This window comes from Palaemon carinicauda, chromosome 20 (genome assembly GCF_036898095.1).
Source record: "Palaemon carinicauda isolate YSFRI2023 chromosome 20, ASM3689809v2, whole genome shotgun sequence".
Lineage (NCBI taxonomy): Eukaryota > Metazoa > Arthropoda > Malacostraca > Decapoda > Palaemonidae > Palaemon > Palaemon carinicauda.
In genome coordinates this window covers 95,614,443-95,624,442 of record NC_090744.1, presented here as the reverse complement: position 1 = coordinate 95,624,442, position 10,000 = coordinate 95,614,443, and positions in this window count along the sequence as shown.

Genomic DNA, 10,000 nt, shown 5'->3' with positions numbered 1-10,000 from the left:
TTGAGTAATTTAGCTCAGTGCTGGGGCCGGGAATGCCATTCAGCGTTTAGGTAGAATTGGAGAGTTATAGAGAGTATGACAGTAAGCGGGAACGGAGATACGTAAAAGACTCAAGGTGGTTACAATTATACTCATTTTTTTTTTTAATTTGGCGCATTTGCACCGACTCGCAGGGGTGCGTTTTAGCTCGGAAAGTTTCCTGCCATCTGATTGGTTGGAATTATCTTGTCTGACCAATCAGCGAACAGGATACTTTTCCGAGCTAAAAGGGTACCCCTTCGAGTCGGTGCAATTCTGCCTGACTAAAAAGAATTGACTATGGGTCTCATTGCAATTAGGACCCAAAAATACACTTCAAAGGCCGTGAAGTATATCTATAAAATGAGTGATATTGTTCATTTATAAAATAATTAAGAAAACATTATGGTTTATATATTCATTATCATTATTATTATTATCATTATTATTATTCACATTACCAGACAAGCTGCATCCCTAGCGGGAAAAGTAAAATACTACAGGCACAAAAGACCCAATACGGAAGGCACTCCAATAAAGAAAAAGAACGGAGAAGTACAGGGAAATGATAAAAGATGAATGGAACAAAATGAAATATACCTATACTCAATTTATTTTGATGAGGCGCATTTTCACTGACTCACAGCGGTGCCCTTTTAGCTCGGAAAAGTCTGATTGGTCAGAATTATCTTGTCCAACCAATCAGCGATCAGGAAACTTTTCCGAGCTAAAAGGGCACTCTTGCGAGTCGGTGTAAATCTGCCTCACTGAAAAGAATTGACTATAGATAAAAATCATATAACAACTACCGAGCGAGAGAAAAAGCCACACTGAGGACTCGAAGGTCTTGGACGACACCTTGTTCTGAACGGACATTTTCCAAAATATTAAAACCATTTTTTTCTCGAAGAACTGTGGCGTCGCATAGAGAACAGCTCATTCCTTGTGCGTTCGAGTCTCTCCTCTTCACAACGCTTGGATTATTCACCCACCAAGTCCCTCCGGTGTCCCAGCCAACAATTCTCTACAGAGATAAGGAATTGAAGGTGGATAGTTTCAGGTAAGGGACTTTAAGCTACTCAAAAATGTTTCGTCAGCAGACGTCTGTTTGATTATAAAGGTGTCTAAAAGTGTGTGGTTTCAGTTCCAGTTCCATCACAAGATGCTCACCAGAACGACAGCCGGGCAAGCTCAAACCCCATTTTGGTACCCTACAACATTAGTGGCCTCCCCAGTAAACAGATTAAACTCACGGTCCCAGGCGGGGATCGATTTGATGCCAAGCGAAAGCTAGGAAAACACGTTACCACTGTACTAGCCAGGAGGTTTGTATAAAAAAAGATGCAAAAAAAGATCAATGGATTTATAGAATAGCTACGTTAATGAACACTTTAAAAATATTACCACTTTCGAGACTTAGTTTTTTTGTAAGTGGCAATTATCATATGCGCAATTATTGTGTATATTCTATGTAGGCTTTTTACGTTTTGAAAGTTATAATACAATATTGTGTCTGACTAAGTCAATTTTATCATACCAGGCAAATTAGAATTAAAGTGTTTTCCATTTTGAAATTTAGATTATGACAAATATTGTATATGCTGGCACAGGCCCATTCCAATATGGCGTCCCGTAAAAACTGAGCATATAAGAAGGAAAACAAGAGAGAGAGAGAGAGAGAGAGAGAGAGAGAGAGAGATTCCAAGTGATTTGGAAATAAGAATTTAATACAATTTCAGGGACTCCTTTGGTACACTCATATGATGAGCCGATAAGTACAACTATAAATACCAGTTCTTTACAAGAGGCCATAAGGATCTTTGAGGTCAGAAAATTCAAAAGAGTGACCCCTTCTTTAAAATGAGAGCTAAATAAAATCTATCACGTCGAAAAAGAGAAGGTAAAGCAGTTGTCTGACAATGGTTCTTGCGTGGATACTGCTTTTGGATTATTTGAGAGAATAATAAAAAAGGTTTACATTTTGATGAGTCGAGATAAAGACGGAAGTAATAATAAAAATAAATATGTATATCAAGGAATATTCATTGGAATTTTAACCGTTAGTCCAATGCGTTCAGTGAAAAAATATGGTGTTTTGCTTCGTTGCCCCGTACAATGGTAGGGCCATTTAGTGCATCCCACGGGGTGTACTGTAAGCATTATTAAATCATTTTTGTAGCCCCCATTCGGCCGCTAGCTACAGCCATTTTTCCCTCTACATAACTACCATTCCCGCTTCCTTTCCTCCTTTCTTTAAATTCTTTTTGCCACACGAATGGCTATCCCGGTCCCAGGACTAGGATATGTGACGCAAATCCTTTACATCGAATAGGAAAAATATTTTGAAATAGACGATATCTAATAAAACGAATGAAAAAATGTTGTTGACTAAAATTAAGGTCAGTAATGATATTCACACTGATCTTTGACAAAAAAAAAAAAATGACAATAAAATAAAAAAATAAAAGGTGGAACGAGTATATTTAAGCATTTTATTAAACCAACACAATAATCCATCTTAAATACAAGCTGAACATATTGTTATTATTATTACTAGCTAAGCTACATCTCTAGCTGGAAAAGCAGGGTGTTACAAGCTATAGGGCTCCAACAGGGTCAATAGGTCAGTGAGTTAAAGATATAAGGAAATTATTTAACTATATACAAGAAGTAATGAGTGATAAATATGTAATATTTAAAGACCTGTATCAACGCTGAAATAGATTTATCAGACATTTCTATTTTTTATTTTGGATTCGTTTTCAGAGTTTTGATCAATCTTTCATCTATGACCATATACGAAAAGATTCCACGATTTAAGAGACGTAATTCCTAAGATTTCTTCGCCTTTATTCCAAATCCCCTTTCTTTATTATTTTTTCTCAAATTTTACTTCAAAGAACAGGGGAGGGTCAAGCTCTCGACCCCACGGAATTGCACCTTAGCTCTGATTGGCCGTCGTGACCAGAGCTACGTTAAATAGTCCAAATCTTAGGAATCTCTTCAACCATCGTATAAGCTGTATTGTACGTGTTTCATACACGTTCATAAACTGTAATGTTATTACTTTTTTTTATCTCTCGCTCTCTTTCCTGCACTGATAATAGAAAACCCTATTTAAGGTTGCCATCCTATGCTTCTCATTGTTTGATTTTTTGTGACATTTTTCCCCTTAACCGTTTGTATATAAGCTCGTTATCTTGTTGAATAAACCTATTTGCAGACATCTCGCACAAAGCATTAAATAGATCCAATGCAACGTGAATCAATTTCTTGTCTAATTTGTTATCAACAGGACCCAAATTGGGAGCAACATCAACACAAAAGGAGAGAGAGAGAGAGAGAGAGAGAGAGATTGTGTTTATAGTTATAAGGTGGTATATTAACATTCAGTTGCAAAACTGTTGGCTGGCAACTCTTAACTCTTTACTCATAGTTCACCCATTTCCCCAAATTGTCCACAGCCCACGACATTCAACTACATACCCTATACTTCAATCACAGATTAAAATATCAATTATTATCATTATTATTATTATCATTATTATTATTATTACTTGCTAAGGTACGACCCTAGCTGGATAAGCAGGATGCTATAAGCCCAGGGGTCCCAACAGGGAAAATAGCCCAGTGAGGAAAGGAAAAAAGGAAAATTAAATAGTCCAAGAACAATAACAATATAAATATGAATATTTCCTATGAGGTAGTGAGCTATGAATTATAACACTAGATGATGAGAGAGAGAGAGAGAGAGAGAGAGAGAGAGAGAGAGGGGGGGGGGGAGAGAGAGTTTATAAAGATAAATACCTTAACTCATATTGACGCCAATGGTCAGATAGGAAGTACCATTTACGAAAGCCCCTAATAACAAATATATTGGTGAAGGTATTTGTGGAGATCAAAGATCCTCTTGGCGAATGCTTGGTCGATCTCGCCAAAGCTCGTATTGCTTGATTATTGAATTATTTTTAATGGAGAGGGGAAGTGGTGGGGGAGAGGGGAAGTGGTGGGGGAGAGGGGAAGTGGTGGGGGAGAGGGGAAGTGGTGGGGGAGAGGGAACCATTTAGGAGAAGGGCTGGGGGAGAGAGATTGAGTGGGGGAGTGGTGGGGAAGTTTTGTTTCGCTATTTCCGTTCACATTCACATATATTTCAATTCTAATTTCGGATACCTATACAGAGAGAGAGAGAGAGAGAGAGAGAGAGAGAGAGAAGTGTTACATCATTGAGAACTCATAATTATAGTAAATATTCGTATGGATGGTTGGTCTCTCTCTCTCTCTCTCTCTCTCTCTCTCTCTATTATCTTTTCACCCTACATGACGACCTACAACAGTCGATAAGCAACCAGGTATTGAATGCGCTGCTCATGTTAATAAATTGAATTCTGATTTCTATGACAAATTCTTAACACTATTTAGCATCCCAAACATTAATATATATATATATATATATATAATACATATACATATACATATACATATACATATATAAACATACATATATATACATATATACAAATATATATATATATATATATACATATATATACAAATATATATATATATATATATATGCATATATATGTACACACACACACATATATATATATATATACACGCATATATATACATATATATATATATACATGGTGACCGGTAATTTGATTCCCAGGTTTTTTATTCCGGTTATTTGATTCCCAGTATTTTGATTCCCGATAAGTTGATTCCCAGTTTTGTTGATTCCCTGAAATTTGATTCCCAACTGACCATACCTATTCGGGTAAATAAGCCATTTACTAAATGAGGTAGTTCTTTAATTAAGCAAATAGACTATTTATTTACAAAAACAATACTACCAAATAAAGAAACGCTTTACCAACTAAGTTTTTTTTATTTAGAATAAAGTCAGTCTTTAACCATGCCTCGTACCCTTTTAAGTACCCGTGGAGGACATAAGCTCATAGACGATTTAAATTACACATACGAGAAGCATAGAAGAAATGCTGATGGATAAAAAATTTATTGGAGGTGTGATGTGAAGAGCTGTAACGCACGCCTGCATACTGCAACAGAAGAACATCATCACAGTACATGTGACACCAAAAATCTATGAGGCCTTAACTAGTTTGAAGGCTGCCGCCCTTTCAAACCAAGAAAAATCACGGTCACTTATTGCGTCAAGTAGTGCATCATTATGTGAAAATGAAAGAGCTCAACTACCATCGGTATCATGCTTAAGTCGAACCATCCGGAAATGTACGTAATATTGGATTTATAATACCAGACGAGTTTAGGGTATTGGACAGTGGTGAAGTTTTCCTACAATTTGATAGCGGCGAAGCAGATGAAAGTACTGTAGGTTACTAATTTTTGCAATAAGTCAGGGACTTGATGATTTTGGAATTATGCACCAATTTAAAAGCCCGGGCATATATGATGGACTATGAAAAAAGCGCATGTGAACTGTAAACGTAAGCATTTCCCAAATGTATCTATTTCCTCATGTCTTTTCCATTTACTGCAAAGTATTTATCGCAAGGTTATAAATTTGGGTTATAAAGGAAGATATCACAGATATGCTGAATTCAGTGTAAAAGTTAGGTGTTTTTCTGCCCTTTCACTACTTCCAATGGTTGATGTGGTAAATGGTTTTGACGAGCTTGCAGACGACGACGACTTACCTCAAGAACTGGTTTCCTATTTTGAAGCATGTTATATTGGGTGCGAAAGGGGTAGAGGTAATCGACGAAGGCGAATAGCACCACTTTTTCCTGTGCATATATGAAATTTACGTGAAAGAACTGTACAAGATCAACCTGGCACTAATAATAATTTAGGTTACCACTGTGCTCTACAGATTATAGTTTCAGGTGTTCATCCTAATATTTGGAAGTTAATTTTAGCATTGAAAAAAGAAGAGAGCCTCGCCCATTTGAAAAAAACGTTCAGTTTGATGGTGGCCACGGTATTCCAACGAAACGAAAATACAAGGAATTGAACGACCGACTGAAAAATATTGTTTTGCGGTATGATTCACAGGGAAAAAAACTGATTTCTTGAGAGCTGTTGCAAGGATTTTACATTACTAAAACTATCATTTCCCCCTTTTAATAATTTTTATAAGTATGCTTGTCTTCCAAATTTTATATATGATTTTTTGATAAATATTGTTTTGTACAAATACTTTTACGTTTCCTTTTTTCTGGTACTTTTGAAACAATTATTAACCAATAAACTCCTATATGGGTAAATAAGCCAGTAGACTGTTTATTTACAAAACAAATTTACAATAGATAGGTCTTGAAAAGAAAACACTAGAAGCTCTTTGTTTATTTGTTAATATAAATATATATATATATATATATATATAGTATATATATACATATACAGTATATATATATATATATATATACATATATATAGTGTATATATACATATACAGTATATACATACATATATATATACAGTATATATATATAGTATATATATATATATAGTATATATATATATACATATACAGTATATACATATATATATATATATATATATACATATACAGTATATATATATATACATATATATAAATATATATATACATATATATATACATATATATAGTATATATATATATAAATATACATATACATATATGCATATACAGTATATATATATATATATATACATATATATATATATATATATACAGTATATATATATATAGATATATATATATATATATAGATATATATATATATATATAGATATATATATATATATATATCTATATATATATATATATCTATATATATATATATATATATATTAGCCTCCAAGGAAGAGGGAAAAGACTTGATTGGAGTTTTTAATTTCGTATTACTGGTGACACCATCGTAATCACTGTAAAAGTAAATGTAAATTGACAATGGATTTTATTTAGACATGATAAGGGAATCCCTAAACGGCCAGTCTCTGGGTGATTACAAAAGAGTGCGACTTAAGAAAAAATATTCATGAATATTAAAAAAAAACCGACCATGGCTAAGATCTAAATTTATTCAACAATATTTCTTTAGGCAAAGTCATTAATAAGATAACATACGATTCTGAGCCGCTTGACACCCAAAGCATCACGTATCATGTGTTTCCATCACCTATTACGTGTTATTCATCACGCATCACGTGTTATTCATCACGTATCGCGTGTTAAACATCACGCGTTACGTGTTATCCATCACGCATCACGCGTTATTCATCACGTATTATGTATTATTCATCACGTATCACATGTTATTCATCACATCACATATTATTCATCACGCATCACGTGTTATTCATCACGCATCACGTGTTATTCATCACGTATCACGTGTTATCACGAATCACGTGTTATTCATCACGTATCACATGTTATTCATCACATCACGTATTATTCATCACTTATCACGTGTTATTCATCACGTATCTCGTGTTATTCAGCACGTATCTCGTGTTATTCATCATTCTTATATACGTTATTCATAACTCAAGATAAACATGTGGTCATGTTTCGTCAAAGATTTATGTGTTTGTTTAATGCTCTGTCTTCTGGGGTCAGCATATTTATCTAGAATTAGTCTATTTGGCTAATTTCCTTTCCAGAAAATATGGCTATTATTATTTTCGAGAAATGTGGAAAATTTTCATTTTCAAGAAATATAGCAATTTGCATAAAAAAAAATATGGTAATTTCCAATTTGAAGAAATGTGACCATTTTGGATTTCAAAATGTGACATTTTCCTTTTTCAAGAAAAATGGCAATTTCTAATTTCAAGAAATATGGCAATTTTCCTTTTTAAGGAATACGGCAATTTTCTTTTGAAGAAATATGGCCCTTTTTATTTTCAAGAGCTACGGCAATTTTCAATTTCTTGATACGGCAAATTTTTTTTTCAAGAACTACGGCAATTTTCAATTTCTTGATATTCGGCAATTTTTATTTTCAAGAACTACGGCAGTTTTCAATTTCTTGATATACGGCAATTTTTATTTTCAAGAACTACGGCAATTTTCAATTTCTTGATATACGGCAATTTTTATTTTCAAGATATACGGCAATTTTCAATTTCAAGAAATACGGTATTTGTCCTTATCGAGAAATACGGTATTTCTCCTTTTCAAGAATTACGGCAATTTTCCTTTTCAAGAAATACGACAATTTTCAATTTCAAGAAATACAGTATTTTTCCTTTTCAAGAAATACGGCATTTTTCCTTTTCAAGAAATACGGTATTTTTCCATTTTCAAGAAATATGGAACTTTTCCTTTTCATGATGAGCCAGAAGACCTCGATAAAAGACAGAAGAAAAAAAAAGTTACGGGATAATAAAAGTGATGCGCTCAGCTGATACTCGGCTGATAGGAATAATATCTGAAGAATTGCGCTTTTCAGAGTTGCTTTACTAACTGAATATTTCAGTTCTTTATTGGATGATGGAATCTGCTCTTTTCGACAGATTTATTGAATTATTTACTGTTCCATTTGGAATCTCTTCGAGAATTTATATCGTTTTCTTTATGACTTCCATTCTATCATAGAAGAGATGAAACGAAATTTTGTGTATGATTTCGAATATTTATTTCGCTTTTCGAAAATACATAATATATACATATATACAGTACTGTATATATACATATGCATTATATATATATATATATATATACACATGTATTACATAATATATATACATAAATATCGTGTGTGTAAATATATATACACACACACACATATATATATATATGTATATATATATATATATATATATACACACTATATTTATGTGTATATATATATATTATGTAATACATGTATATACTGTATATATATATATATATATACACACACATGTATTACATAACATATATACATACACACACACACACATATATATATATATATATATATAAATATATATATATATATAAAATCCCCTAGTAAATATGAAGCACGTAAACAAATACTGTATGTATGTATAACTGAATACTTTTCACGAACTTTTTCATAATATTTTTGAAGGAATAATCGGACTTTATATCTTGATGTCCATATCTAGCCCACGTTACGCCATGATTTACCAGGATATGAAACTAGCACTAGAGAACTTTAATTCGAGATACGCTCAAGCTCGATAGCTTCTTTAGTGTCTACAACTTCCTTATGAAGAAAAGACGGGGTGTTTGTGTGGAAGCCAACAGGTCTACTTGCAGAGTCATCAACAGTCATTGCCTAGCCCTCCTTGGTCATAATTGGATGGAGAAGGGGTTTGGGTGCTGATCATATGTATATATGGTCAGCCTTAAAGGCATTATCCTGGCGGATAAGGCATTGTCACTGTCCCTTGCCTCTACCATTCATTCATGAGTGGCCTTTAACCCCTTAATCTATTTATTTACAACATATACAGTACTTCTATAATAAACATGAAATTAAGTGGTCCTACACTTAAAAATTTGCCGTTAAAAAGGGTAAAAATCCTGGAATAAATTTTGCCAAGTATTTCCCCTTTAAAAAAACGCATTCATTGACGTTAAGGAGTGATAATACGGTCACCATCCAGTAAAATTTAAAAACAAAGTCGGGTAAAAATTACGGTCGCCTGTATTTTACTGAAATACGGCAGAGAACAGTATTTTTAACAATGTACAAGACAGAGCTGGTGGGGCTAAAGGCAAGTTATACGAAGGTGTCGTTGCTGTGACTTCTTTCTTCAATATGTGCTGTGTAAAAATCGCAACCTAATCGCTTGATTTTGTGGGTTCGTCTAAAATAATAAAAAAAAAAAAGGTGGTTTATTTTTTGACAAGCCAGAAACTCATTACCCAACACAATTTATGTTATTTTTAATTCTTGAGCATATGTTTACAAAAAAAATACATACACACATTATATATTTGTTATCAGCCGTAACTAGTCCATTGCAGGATAAAGGCCCTAGACATATTCTT